The following is a 14,568-nucleotide window of genomic DNA, read 5'->3' as shown; positions in this document are numbered from 1 at the left end:
CATCTGCGTTCGTTTTGCCATCTCGAGAAGACTCCGTTCAGGAATGCATGTTTCGGAAAATAAGCCGAGTTTCCACCATAAGCGCTTGCTTCGCGGCCGATGGCTACATGGTCTTCGCTCTTGCATGTATATATGACGGAAACCTTTCGCTATTAAAGGAAACGAAGTGTTAGAAACATTTGGAAAACAGAGGCAACCCTAGTTTTTGCATGAAGAAGGACAAAGAGAAGATGAACCCGACATCGTCCTGTCCGCACGTACTCGTCTTCCCATTTCCAGTGCAGAGCCACGCGAGCGCCATGATCAAGCTCGCCGAGCTTCTCTGCCTCACAGATCTCAACGTCACCTTCCTCAACTCCGACTACATCCAGAGCCGCCTGCTCCGGTCCTCCGACGTCAAGTCCCGTTTCGGACAGTACCCGGGCTTCTGGTTCGCCGCGATAACGGACAGGTTGCTGGAGGACCACCCGCGCTGCGGTTTCGAGGCTTGAGAGCTGCTCCACTCAACGAAAGCAGTGACAAGGCCAGTATTCAGGGAGATTCTGCTTTCAGGCCAACTGAGGTCCGCGTCGAGGTCGCTGGTCATTTGCATCTTGGCGGATGGGCTGGAAGGCCCCAATTCTTGACTGAAGGGGACACCAAAGGCCTCTGCCCTCCCGCGAAGGAGATCGGAGTTCGTCGCTTCTTGTTCAGGACTACTCGTGCTGCCCGTTTTTGGGTTAATCTTTGTATTCCTGAGCTTATTGAAGCTGGGAGCTTCCATTTATGGGTATCACTCAGATTTGTTTAATAATGAAGATGTGAAACTAGATGTAAAGACACATGAATCTAACTCAATTTGAAATTCTTCCAGGCAATGACTTGGACGAGACAGTGAAGAACGTACTGGGGATGGAAAAGTTCCTGAGACGGCAGGATCTTCCAGGCTTCTGTCGCTCCATCGACGCGACCAAGGCCACTCTCCAGTTCATCGCCAGCGAGAGCCAATAGAACGCGAGAGCCGATGCGCTCATCTTCAACACCTTTGAAGAGCTCGAATCACCAATCCTCACTCACATCCGCAACCACGGCTCTTTCCCTGAACTATATGCCATCGGACCCCTCCACGTCCATCTCAAATCGAGACTGACGGTGGCTGGAGCCAATGTGCTGGTCTCGAGAAATAATGGGATCTTGAGAGAGGATAGAAGCTACATGGGTTAGCTTGACAATCAGCCACCGAAGTTGGTGGTTTACGTGAGCTTCGGGAGCATTGCGGTGATCACTAGGGACTAGGTCATGGAGCTCTGGTACAGTTTGGTCAGCAGTGGAGCGAGATTCTTGTGGGTGTTGAGGCCGGACTCGGTGGCCGAGCAAGACAGCAGTGATCGGATCCGCGCCGAGCTCGCGGAGGCGACGAACAAGAAAGGGTACTGTTGAATTTTCAATCTTCTCATTGGGAATCTAACCAAAGCTTTCCCATCATTTGAAATTCTAGTGATAGATGCTTTGTGCCATTGTCGCACCAAGCTGGCATGTCTCTGCTAAAAATCAATGCATCGCTTCTGAAAATAGCTCGCCATCGCCGCATGTTCCCAACAGGTATCTAGTGGAGTGGGCCCCGCAAGAGGAGATCCTGGCCCACCCGGCCATCGGCTGTTTCATGAGCCACAGCGGGTGGAACTCGACCCTGGAGGCCGTGCCCGCCGGCGTCCCCATGATCTGCTGGCCATGCTTCGCCGACCAGCAGGTTCGTGGGCCGAGTGTGGCGGAACGGGGTGGACGCGAAAGACGCGTGCAACAGAGCCGTGGTTGAGAGGGCGGTGAGGGATCTGATGGATCCGAAGAGGGACGATGGTGAGGCTAGAGATTCTGCAGAGAAGATGACGAAGCTTGTCGGAACCAGTTCGGGCTTCGGAGGCTTGTCATATCGCCATCTGGAGAGGTTGATCCTGGATATCAAGAACGTGGCAGCTTATCAAAATTGATTTACTAATTCGAAAGATTATTGAAATATGCTTACTCGAGATATAAGGAAATGAAGCCTTAAGCGGTGGCTAGAATAAAGAGAGAAATTATCAAAACTATGTACGTCAAGAAGCCTAAGACCTCGAATTTATTTCGTACTCGGCGTAGTCCCTTGCGGCGGAGTGACAAGGAAGTATGTCCTTGCGAATCTTCTAATGTGTGTCACAATTTTAGATGGAAGGAGGGAAACGAAGAGAAGAAATTGGGAAGAGAATATAAAAAAGAAAGAATATGTTCTCTAATCTAGGTGTATCAAATCTTATCCTAGATTGATTGCAATCCCCGATTAAATGTATTAAATTACAATCCATAGAAATCTCTCAAATTTGGAATATATCTTCTAACACTCGCTCTCAAGCTAGTGGCTTGTGTATGTCCTAAATAGATATGCATGTTGCCTTTGATAAAGATGTTTAGTAAACGTATCCATGGGTTGCTCCGTGGTTCTAATTCATGTTGTCTCAATTACTGCTTCTTGGATCTTTTCTCAAGTAAAATGGTAATCAATTTCTATATGCTTCGTTCTCTCATGTCCTATCGGATTTGCCACAAGTTTGAGTGCCCAATCGTTGTCACAAAAAAAGTAAGGTCGGTCCTTTAACTTGTACCCCATGATCTAGAAGCAGGCCTTGCAACCATACTATTTCGCAAACAATCTTGGTCATAGAATGATACTCGACCTCAACTAATGACAAGGACATAGTAGACCATTTCTTTATCTTCCATGAAAGCAAACGATTCCCCAAATTTGATACACAACCAGTGATAGATCTCCTACTCATAGGACAAGCCGCATAATCCGCATCATAATAAGCTGTCATTTTCCATGTTGCACTTTCGAGAAAGAAGTATCCCTATACCTGGGAATTTCTTCAAGTACTTCACAACCTTCAGCATTCAAATGGGACTGTTTCGGGCTATGTATGAATTGGCGCCAAACCTGTACTGCATAATAAATATTTGGCCTAATCATTGTGAAGTAGATCAATTGTCCAACGAGTCTCTGGTTGCTTGATGGATCTTTGAGTAATGGATCATTATTTGGAGACAATATACCAGCGTCATAATCAATTGTAGTCAATTTTTGCATTCTGTTCAATGGGGATAATGGTTGGTTTGCACCATGATAATCCTACTTTTGATATAATCTCTAGTATGAATTTCCAATGGCTAAGAGAGATTCCTTGATTTGAATGGGCTATCTCAATTTCAAAAAAAAATATTTAGGTGACCATAAATCTTTGATGTGAAAGGTAAAATGTAGATACTCTTTAAGATTTTTCACAGTAGATTCATCACTTCCCATGGTAAGTATGTCATGAACATAGATTATTAAGTAAATATATAACATACATTTTTGTCTATGTGAACAGAGCATAATCATATTTAGACTATTTGAATCACATAGCTGTAAGTGCATTGGTAAATTTTGCATACCACTATCGAAAAGCTTGCTTGAGGACATAAAAAAATTTGCAGAGTCAACATACTTTGGACTCCCCTTGTCTCCATAATCCTTGTGGAAGATCCATATAAATCTCCTCATCCAAATCACTATGAAGAAAAACATTGTTGATATCTATTTGATGTAATGACCAGTCACAAAAAGCAACAACCAATAAAAAAGAACAAACTGTAACGTCTTTTGTCATAGGAGAGAAAGTCTCCTGGTAATCAAATCTCTCTCACTATATGAAGCCTTTAGCTACCAACCAAGCCTTATATTGTTCAATAGAACCATCTGCTCTATATTTAATCTTGTATATCCACTTGTATCTAATTGGTTTGTGATGGGAAGGTAGTGGTACAATATCCCATGTATGATTCTCCATCAAGGCTTGTAATTTTGCCTCCATAGTTTTTTGCCAATGTGGATCATTCACTACCTCATTGTAACTAGAGGGTTCTCGTTCCTCAGATATACGACTAATGCAACACATATGCTTTGACAATAGTTGGTCAAAGGAAACATATCAGGAGATAGGATAATAAGCACCTAGTGAAGGTGGCACATACATAGTCCTTCGTCCAAGTTGGTGGGTGAGCAACATGACTAGATCGTCATGTTGCATCATGTTGCTACATCAAAGATGGTTCTTTAGTAGTAGTTGGTACTAAAGGAGCTATCATTTGAAAAAGTTGAGACTCCTCTTTGGTTGACATGGGTGGATTTTCATTTGAATAGCCCACTGCTATATAAGTTTCATTAGATGTTGGAAGCGATATTGTAGCTAGCGTTTGATGTTTTGGGGGAGTGAACAATAGATGATTCTCCATAAGATAAATCCTCTTCAGACAGAAATTGACAATTAGTTATTATTCTCTTTGGATTTTCAAATGAAGAGGCCTCATCTTGGAAGGGGGAATGTGTCCTCATGAAAATGACATCCCCGCTCATAAAAGAATTCTCTCGTGGATAGTTCAAAAACCCAATATCAATTTTTGAGGCTTGGGTATCCCATAAATATGCATCAATGGGCATGATGACCCATTTTATCTTGAGGCCCCACATAGTAATATAACATAAGTAACCAAAAATTTGAGATGGTTTAGTTCTAGTTTCTTCCCATATAGCAACTCAAATAGAGTTTTATCGTCTAAAATGCATGATGGCATGCGATTAATCAGATAAGCTGCCATGATCACACAATCTCCCCAAAAAGTCCTAGGAATAGATGCTTAGAATTTAAGAGCATGTGCTACTTTTAAGAGATGATGGTGGTTACGCTCAATGACTCCATTTTGGTGTGGGGTTTAAGTGCAAGAACTCTCATGCAAAATTTCATTTTAGGAAAAGAAAAAGGCACATTCACCATTGAAGAATTCTCTTCCATTATCAATGCGAATGCGTTGAATCAATTTCCCAAATTGATTTCTTGATTGAGAAAAGAAGTTTCTCAAATGAGAAAGGACTTGACTCTTTGATTGCATGAGAAATACCCATGTGGCAGGTGAAAAATCATCTACGATTGTAAGGAAAAATCAAGAGCCATCACCATGTGGAGTGTGATAGGGTCCCTAAACATCAACATGTATTAAGGAAAAAAATACCTTCTACATTAAAGTAGCTATTCTAGAAGGGTGCACGTGCTTATTTTGCTGGGGGCAAATGGGACATTGAGGATAGGGTAAAGAAGCAGTATGATCCAATCTCTTATGATTAAGAAAATTCTTATCATCGGTAGCAGTGTTACACAATAATTTATTCAATTCAGCAAAAGATAATTTAAATTGCTTAGAAAATCAATCCAAAAATATAACCCTTCAAATATTCTACCAAAGGCCATCAATTTGCTAGTCGAAATGGCTTGAAAGAGACTTACATAACAAGAATTTTTTTTCACAAGCTTAAGAAACGAAAATAAGATTGAAATGAAAATCAATAACATAAAGCACGTATTGGAGTGTAATAAGAGAACTAAGATTTACTGTACCAGTCATCGCAACATGTGTGACATTTCCATTTGGAAGTTGCACTAAGACAGGAAAAGGTAATTTTTTGACATTGAAAAAGAAACTTTCATTACAGACAATGTGGTCTCTAGCACTTGAATCAATTATCCATGCATCCTTGGACATCGCGTTCATCAAGCAATATAGAAATACCTGTGAAACTCCTAACTTTATCAAAAGCATTCAATTTCTTCAAAGCTTTCATCAACTCTTGATATTGATCATGGTTAATTGACTTGTCACCTTTTTTTTTTTTTTTGGTAAGTGACTTGTCACCTTGTTGACCATCAAAAGCAGTCGAAAATTTCCTCTTCCCTTTTTCTTTATTTGCCATGCAATTTCCAGCAATTATCAATCATATAATGCGGACGTTTGCAATAATTGCAATATAATTTACCTTTTCCTTAAAGGTTCTAATCATTATTCATTGATGACGTGGCACAAGAGGGACCATTAGATGGCCTGAAAAAGGGGGGCTAATGTTGACTCGTATGGGCCGTTCGATCTAAAAGAGATGAAGGCGTGCAGGCCATCCGATCCAAAAGGGGACAAGTGCGATTGTGGGCCATTCGATCGTCCCATGAAATCTGAAACGTTCGTTCCTTTCTTGAAGATTCTCGGCTCTTCCTCCAAAAACCCTTTGTCCTTTGCCTGCTTTTCTTCTTGGTGAAGCACCGAAATGGGTCACCGCCACCAAAACCACTCTTTCTCCAACCTTGTTGTAGTGTAATGCGACGAGATGTTGGCTTTCCTCCTTAACAACAAGCTGGTAGATTTGGCCAAGCATCAACATGGGCTTCATGGTCAAGATCTATGATCAAAACAAGAGGTAAGACCCTTTCAAAATGAGGAGAAACCTCATCACTTTCTCTCTCTCCCCTATGGTTTTGTACTGTTGCAAAATCAGCTTTGGCCATTCAAACTTTTCCTTGGCTACCTCTAACTCGTTTCATAGGGCCGAAAATTGTTGTAAACGGCAACAACGGTCATGTTGCTCTGTCTCAACTCGAGATTTGCTGAGTTAAGGAAAAAATTGTTACTCGATCTATTTTTTATACATTTATTTAATATCTTCCCATATTTTCTACGAGTCCTCAGTTGGGGGAAGTTCGGTCACGACTTTAGGGGTATTGCAGTTGCTGATCCACATTTGGACAAGTTGGTTGCATTTCCTCCAAATTCACTCCAAACACTCATCGAACGGAATCGGAATCGTTTCGTCAAGAAATCCATCTTCATCCTTTGTTACTAGTGCACGCCGGAACTCTCGCGACCAAGTGGAGTAGTTGTCAAACTAGATTACTATTGGGTAATGGGATTTAGTTTTGTTCCGTTAGTGCTCAATGTGTAGAGTGGGTCGCCGAGCTCTGGCCGGCCGTTGGTGACAACAATCTGGTATGGAAGGAAATCGGGTTGGGGAATCGGGTAGGGATTCGTTCCCGCACCCATAGTATCCGACCCGGCCGTATAACCAGTATGGAAAAAAATTTGACCTAGTGGCTAAGCTTGCCCTGAATGCAATCGATGGGCCTCCACTATGTTACTCTATGTGGCCTTGGTTGGTTGGCCATGGGCTTGTTTGTGCTGCCCTATAAAACATGGGTTGGGTCCCATGTGGATGGGTAGCCACTAGATGGACTGGCTATGACGGGTTGGCCCCCAATAAATTGTCCAAAATTAGGTTGGCCTAGAATAGGCTATCCCTAGTTAGGTTGGGCTTGAATTTGTTACTCTTGATTCACAACGTTAGTAGGAGGGTCCAAGGTAGGTTCTTGGATTGACAAATTTTCTTGCAGGATTGACTCCTCTGAAGCCGATGGGTGATCTTTAGTCATGGTGTCAGTAACTAAATGAAAATTTGGTTTTAAAGTGTATAAATACTTAGGATGTGTTTGTTTCACTGAAAGTATTTTACCAAAAAGTGTTTTCCGGATTTTCAGCTGTTTGGTTCTCTAAAAAAGATTTGATCAATGGAAAATACTTTCTGGTCAATACAAATATTATGTATTATTTTAGGAAAACGAATTCCTCCGCCTGATAAGGTGAAAACACTTTCCTTCTCATTTTTTTTCTCCGACTTTTCACTTTTCCTCTCTTGAGGTACACCGCTCTCTCCCATCACTCTTTCTCTCATCTTTCTTCTTCGGCTCTTCTTCAACAATGTGCATCTTCTTCTCCGTTGAACGTCCAGATCTTCTTCTTCATCATTGAAGGTTTGGCTCTTCTTCAACGACGCTCAACACGATTCCGGGTTCTTTCACTTTTCGACGTCATAATGGAGGAGAGGTGCTTGGAGACAAAGGCCAGCTGGGGTTCCATGACCTCACCCTTTTGGTTGTTGCGGAAGGAGAACTTGGAGCTTGGCGAGGCCGTCGAGGAGCTTGCACAAGATCTTTTGGAGGAAGACAGAGCTACCGTCGTACTCGGAGGTGACTCGGAGGGCTGGCCGCCTGGAACGAGAAGAGGATCCGCAGCTACTTTCTTTGCTGCAATGGCGCCGACGGCACCGCCGCTTCGGGGGGGGGGCGGAGGCGACACAGTATGGCGGGAGGGAGGAGGCTAGGGATCGAAGGAGGGCAGCGAGGAGGACGGGTTGGCCATGGGTGTCGTCGAGCTAGAGAGAGCAGAGAGAGAGGGAGTTTGGTGTGTGTACAACCCATTTTTTTAATTTTTTATTTGGTGGGTTTTTTTGGTAATTTTGAGCAGAAAATGGATTTGATTTTGGATGGTTGTGCGTGAGCGGGCTTCACATTTGGGGGATCGATTTATGTCTCTCTTTGAAAAGGACTCCATTTCTTCTAAGATTTTTTTATTTTCCTTTTAGATGTATTTCTTTTATTTATTTTCCCAAATTTCTTGCCTCTTATTTAAAAAGAAGCACAACCTTTGGAAATATTCAAATATATATAATAAGAAAAGGAAAGAAAGAGATTTTAGCTTGCTAATGCTGATTATATGGACAGATGGTGATGTTTTCCTCCTTTCTCCCTTTTTCTTTCTTTTCGCTTTCTTTACTTCCTACTTAATATCATGAAAAAATACAAATTAATATAATGTTATATATAAAAGATCTCAAATCGATATAATTATTATAAATAAATTATTATCACAAAGAACCTCTAAACTAGTATATTTATAATGAATTTATCTTTTATTAATTTTTATCAAATTAATTAATATCATGCATGGGAGGCGCATCTATCGAAGAGAGCCAAATGTATTGAAGCGATTAATGATATCATTTGACTTGCTCTTGTAACTAAAAATCATGTCCATTTCCGAGAAAAAAAAATACATGCATGAATTCAGGTTTCATTTTATTTTGCAAGTTCAAATTCTAGATTTACTAAATTGATTGAGAAAAATCCGTTTTATAAAGTAACATGGACTCAACAAATTAATTTGGAAGTAGGAGGCACACTATTGTCAATTGTTAGATCATTTTTTCATATGCGTCGAACACTAAAAATATTTTCAGTCACGTATCACCAAATAAAGGAAACTAACAATTTTCCAAAATGTTGTGTTTTCTGTGAAACAAACACACCCTCATTCTTACATTAGAATGTAGCCTTGTTTTGCGGGTTAGTGCTCCTACAACAACAAAGGTGCAAAGTTATCCGGAGGATAACCTATCTTTGATCGAAGTGAGAAGGAGCATATGGGGACATCTACACGCCACTATGCAGAGGCAAGCATATCCTTCCCTTTTAGTTTCATAATTTCTTTTTAATTTTCTCCCAAATTTCTTTTTGCCATAAAGGTTAGGTGGTCACTTAAATCATCTTTTGTGCACCAGATTTTGAGAAGTGACCACACAACAATAGTGCTACCTAAACTAATTAACCCTAAATTTATTGTACATATGTCAATTAAATCCTAATCTTTTAATTTTGTCAATTTGTCATAAAATTTTGTGCAAAATTCTAATATAGTTATTCCAATCAATTTTGTCGAAAATCGCGACATAGTGGTCTAATCATCATAAATCGTCTGCTTGTAGCTTACCGTCACATCGGCGATTTCTAATAAAAATTAGCCGTAAGAATTGCATCGGACTTAAGCACAAATGTTTATGATTAAATTGACAATATTGAAAAATATTGGACACCATTGACATCCATACATAAATTTAAAACTGATTGGACAATTTACCCTTCGATGTACGCAAATTACATTCTTAACTGGAGATGTCAAGTTTGTAGGCCATTAGCATGTAATACTTCCCAAGCATCCACAACAAACTCTTCTTAAGCTTCATTTGTTTTATAAAAAATGAATTATTTGAAAAATATTTTGCGAAAACAGATTGCTTGTATCACTTGAAATAATTAATCAATGGAATATACTTTTATTTTCAATAACAATTTATCCCAAATATTTTCATGGACAATGAAAAATTTTAACCAAAATCTTTAGAGAAGATTAAGGCTCCCTTTATTGCTAGAAGGGAAAATCAGTCTTTCCCAATATGAAAAACGTTTTAAATCGATCGAGATCGATTTTCGTCATCCAAATACCCGAAAAAGTCGAAAAACTAACTTCTTGAACATAGTTTTCTTTCAAACAAACAAACCTTATAACCTAGACAATGCTTTAGGTCAGGGAAAGGAGAGTAGAGACCATTACAATGGTGTCACACGACCGCAACCATTCATTGAATTGCTTCAATGATACATGAAAGTTCTAGCAAAATGCATCAAGCACATTGAGCATTTCTCCTATAATCAAGGTGTTTTTCTACAGATTTATTAGTGTCTGGCAATCCATATTAAGAAAGACACCGACCCAATACGGAAATAAAGTGACACTTTCTTATATGTGATGTGATATCAATAGTAAAGTGTTTTCGTAAATAAACCAAGCTCGACCGTCTTGATTTCCGAACGGCACAGACCACAATGACCCTCTTCACGAGGAGGCCAAGATCGAAAGACTCGCCTTCTGTTGAAGACTCTCGAGCGAGTGGCCAGCCGAGGTGGGCCTGACGATGGGCCCGAGGGTGGCCCTGACCAGGTTGACCTTGGACCTGCCGCACGAGGCCGGGTCTCGGGACCCTCCTCCTGCTTCTCCTCGGAGTGCTCCCTGATCCACCAATACTCCATCCGCTAGATCTCGAACCCGCCGCACTTAGCCATGGCTCTCTCCACTTCCTCTATGCTCCTCGTAGTTTTGATAAAGTTAGATGCTTCTTGAATTACTGATTCGAAACACTATTGAAGTATACTTACTCGGGATATAAGTAAATGTAGATGCCTCTAGTGGTGGCTTGAATAAAGAGAAAAATTATCAAAATTATGTATTTAAAGAAGCGTGAGATCTGGTTCAATTCATACTTGATATAGTCTCTTGTGAGGGTGAGAAGGAAGTATTTTCTTAGGAATCTTCCAATGTGGATGGCCTAATCTTTATGGTAAGAAAGAAATTTGGGAGAAAATTAAACAGAGAAATCACGAAACTAAAAGGAGAGAATGCTTGCCTCTCCTTAGTGGTGTGTTGATCTCCTCATATGTTCCAACCTTTGATCTTTGAGAGGTGATCATACAATCACAGTGCTACCTAAATCCATTTAATCTTAAATCTATTGTACGGATACTAATTTAACCCTAAACTTTTTTATTTTGCCTATTAATCTTTGGAATTCTAAGATAGTCCATCCAATTAATTTTCGTTGGAAATCACTGACGTGGTGATATAATCATCATAGGTTGTCATACGTGGCATACCACCACATCAACGATTTATGGTGAAAATTGGCCGGAAGGATTATACCAGAATTTTGCATAAAGATTTATGATTAAATTGATCAAATTAAAAAAAAAATTGAGAAAAAATCAGCATCTATACAATAGGTTTAAGACCGATTGGACAAATTTCCGTTGATGTATGCAAATTACATTATTAACTGAGATGTCAAGTTTAGAAGGCAATTAGCATGCAGTTCCTCCCAAGCATCCACAACAAATTTTTCTTGAGCTGTGTTTTGTTTCATAAAAAATTAATGATTTAAAAAATATTTTCCAAAAAATGATCACTTGTATCACTTCAAATAATTAATTAATTAAAAATATTTTCATTATTGAATGAAAATTTATGCCCAAATATTTTCCTAGATAAAAATTTTCATTGAGATGTTTGAGAAGATTAAGGTTCCTTTTCTTGCTAGAAGGGAAAACCAGTTTTCTCAATCAAAACTTGTTATTTTCACTTCATGAAAACGTTTTCATTGATTGGATTAGTTTTCCATCATTTAAACACCAAAAAGTGGAAAACAATTTCCCTAAAATGATTTTGTTCAAAAATGAATCCTAAGACCCGGCTAAAATAAAAACAACACCTTAGGTCAGAGAAAGAAGAGTAGAGACTGTTACAGTGGCATCACCGCGATAGCAACTATTCATTGCATTGCTTCAATGATATAGGATAAAGTTTTAGCAAAATTCATCAAGCACATTGAGCATTTCTCACTTTATAATTAAGGTGTTTTTCTATAGATTTGGTGTTTGTCAATCCATGTAAGCTTCAAAGGGCGTTGCAAATATCGCGTCCTCACAATCATTCTTGGGAAGCAAATTGAATTTTGTTCATTAATATTTTCAGGTTTTTATTTTCTTTTAAAATTACTTTTAGCAAATTTTTTTTATTATTTATAGAATCAAATCCCAACTACTGGGATTTTGATTTCCCAAGGGACAAAAAAGTCATCCGGTTTCCTTGAGAAAATGCTGGGTGGAGATTGCACCGTTACTCTGGACGGGTAACGGTGCAGTCACCTTAGCTTTTCCTAAAACTACCATGTAATCTCACGGCCGCCCTTAACCCGTCGGGTTTAAACTCGAGGACAAGCTACCGCATCGCGTGGTATCGCAAGGACGGCGACTTGATGACAAATAGTCCGACAGCAAAGAGCAAGGAAGCGGCTGAGAATCGTTTCGCAGGATCGTACCCCTCGGCCTTTATTCCAGGTGAATATTGTACTGATTGCGGTGATTTTTCGAAAGCATATCCTTTGGATTCTCTACACATTCAATGGCCCTTCAAGGAGAACGATGACTTGAAGTGAAGAGTTATCAACATTTGTTCCTCTTTAGTATAAAAATCATTAGTATTCCCGGATAGTGAGGAAGAAAAATATTCACTTCCAATAAAAGGAATGCCAGGCCCTCCACTGAGAGGCTACCGGAGATGGCCCCCATCGAGTGGAAACACTCCCTTGGCTACCATCTTCGGCCCCCTCGAAACAACAATAATCATGAAACCTCTGTGATGTTGGGAGCTGATCTTCCTTGGGGAAGGTAGCATATTGACGGATCAACATGGGATCATCATGGTATGGCAATGCAACTGCTTGATTTCGTCGATTTTGCATCGATTACTGATGGAAATTGGAAGGTTATGTAGCAGCAAGTTCAAGAACACGAAAGAGAATCGGGATCTGGTCATCTAGAGTAATCGATGTCCCGATGCTTTTGACTTCAGAATCTTCTGTAGCTCCAAAGTAGGGAACGCAAGCTCTTTTCATTCAACTGTAGTTTTATTTTTCTGCATAAACGCTTGAGCATCCATGATCACGTGATATTTAAAAAAAAAAATAAAATGAGAAAATTACGATTTAAAAATGTTTGCCCCAAAAGTTCATCAAGCTCCAAGCATTTGAAAAATGCAATCAAATCCCTCAAGGTTCCGTACCTGGTGCAGTTTTTTCTCCTTCCAGCAATAATTTATCATGTTTTGGCTGGTATTGACATGTCGGAAAGCCAATTTGGTCTTTTAGTACGATTACAGCATATGAGCCCATGTGCTGAAGGTAGATAGTCATTTGGAAGAAATTCTTTTTCCCAAAAGAGGCCGGACAAAATGAAAACGAAGCTAAAAGATGAAACATGCATTTAAAAATCATAAGAAAACTGAGTGTGCGCATGACCAGACATCACGAGGAAGTTTGGGAGCACACGAGGAATAGAATTTGGGAGAAAATGCCCCAGTTTCCAGATGTTCCCTCCATTTCCTTCTTACAAAAATTTCAAAATCTCACTTATTTTCGTTATCCTTTATTGCCTTTCCTTTTCCAAACGTGAAGCCATGGGTGACTGATGACTAGCCAACATTTTCATATGTAGAGTAAGATTACATGATCCATCAAATTTAACCATCCAGGCTGCTTTCAAACTTGATTCCAAACTCTAGTGAGTTTCCTTGCAACCACTTTTTTTTTTTTTTAGGGTGACATATATATAATATATTTGATCCGCTATATTGTCATTTAGTCAAATGATTTATGTAATTTATTGAACTTCATTGACATTCAGAAATTTTTAATATTCCCTTTACGGAACAGGTTGGTTATGAAATTTGTAACTTGAATATAGCTGAAAGTTGTTGAGATACCGAAGAAAGGGTACCGAAGGATTTAGATAATCCTTGTCCGAAAAACCGCTATTGGGAAGTGAAAGAGTGATTCGATAAATTCGTGGCCTAAAAGTTTAGAAAGTTATTGAAAAATTATGGGGTGCCAAACCACTTTGCCGATGAGAGCTCTTGGAGTCATTAGCCTATTATCCCCGGCATACGTTCCGATCTCCTGAGTGAGAATGTGGACAGGACTCCTAGATCGCTATGGCTATGCACAGTGACTTTATCCGAAAGGGGCTCGTTTCTTCAAGCTCCACCTATCCTATACAAGGCGCTACTCGCTTTCTCTTGGTCTCTGGTGGCTTGGCGGTCGGCATTGCTAGACGCTCCTCCCTCGCCCACCCTACAGGAGAATCCAAAGGATATGCTTCGAAAAAATCACCGCGTCGGCAAATATTCACCAATTCGGGATAAAGGCCGAGGGGTACGATCCTGCCAAACGATTCTCAACCATTGCCTTGCTCTGTCCTACGGACGATTTATTTATCAAGTCGCTGTCCTTTACGATGCCAGACGATGCGATGCTCGTCCCAACGTTTTAACCGGGCAGGTCTAGGTCGGCCCTGAGATTACCTATACCTTGGCCTGTGTAGACCACAAAAACATGGTTTTTAAGAAAGTTTTCTAACTTTATTCCGTAATGGGTCAGTATCCTAAGAATTGGGGGCCTTAGACTACCGTCTTTTTAGTTCGAAC

The sequence above is a fragment of the Eucalyptus grandis genome, chromosome 10 (assembly GCF_016545825.1).
Source record: "Eucalyptus grandis isolate ANBG69807.140 chromosome 10, ASM1654582v1, whole genome shotgun sequence".
NCBI classification, from domain to species: Eukaryota; Viridiplantae; Streptophyta; class Magnoliopsida; order Myrtales; family Myrtaceae; genus Eucalyptus; species Eucalyptus grandis.
This window is presented reverse-complemented; position numbering follows the sequence as displayed.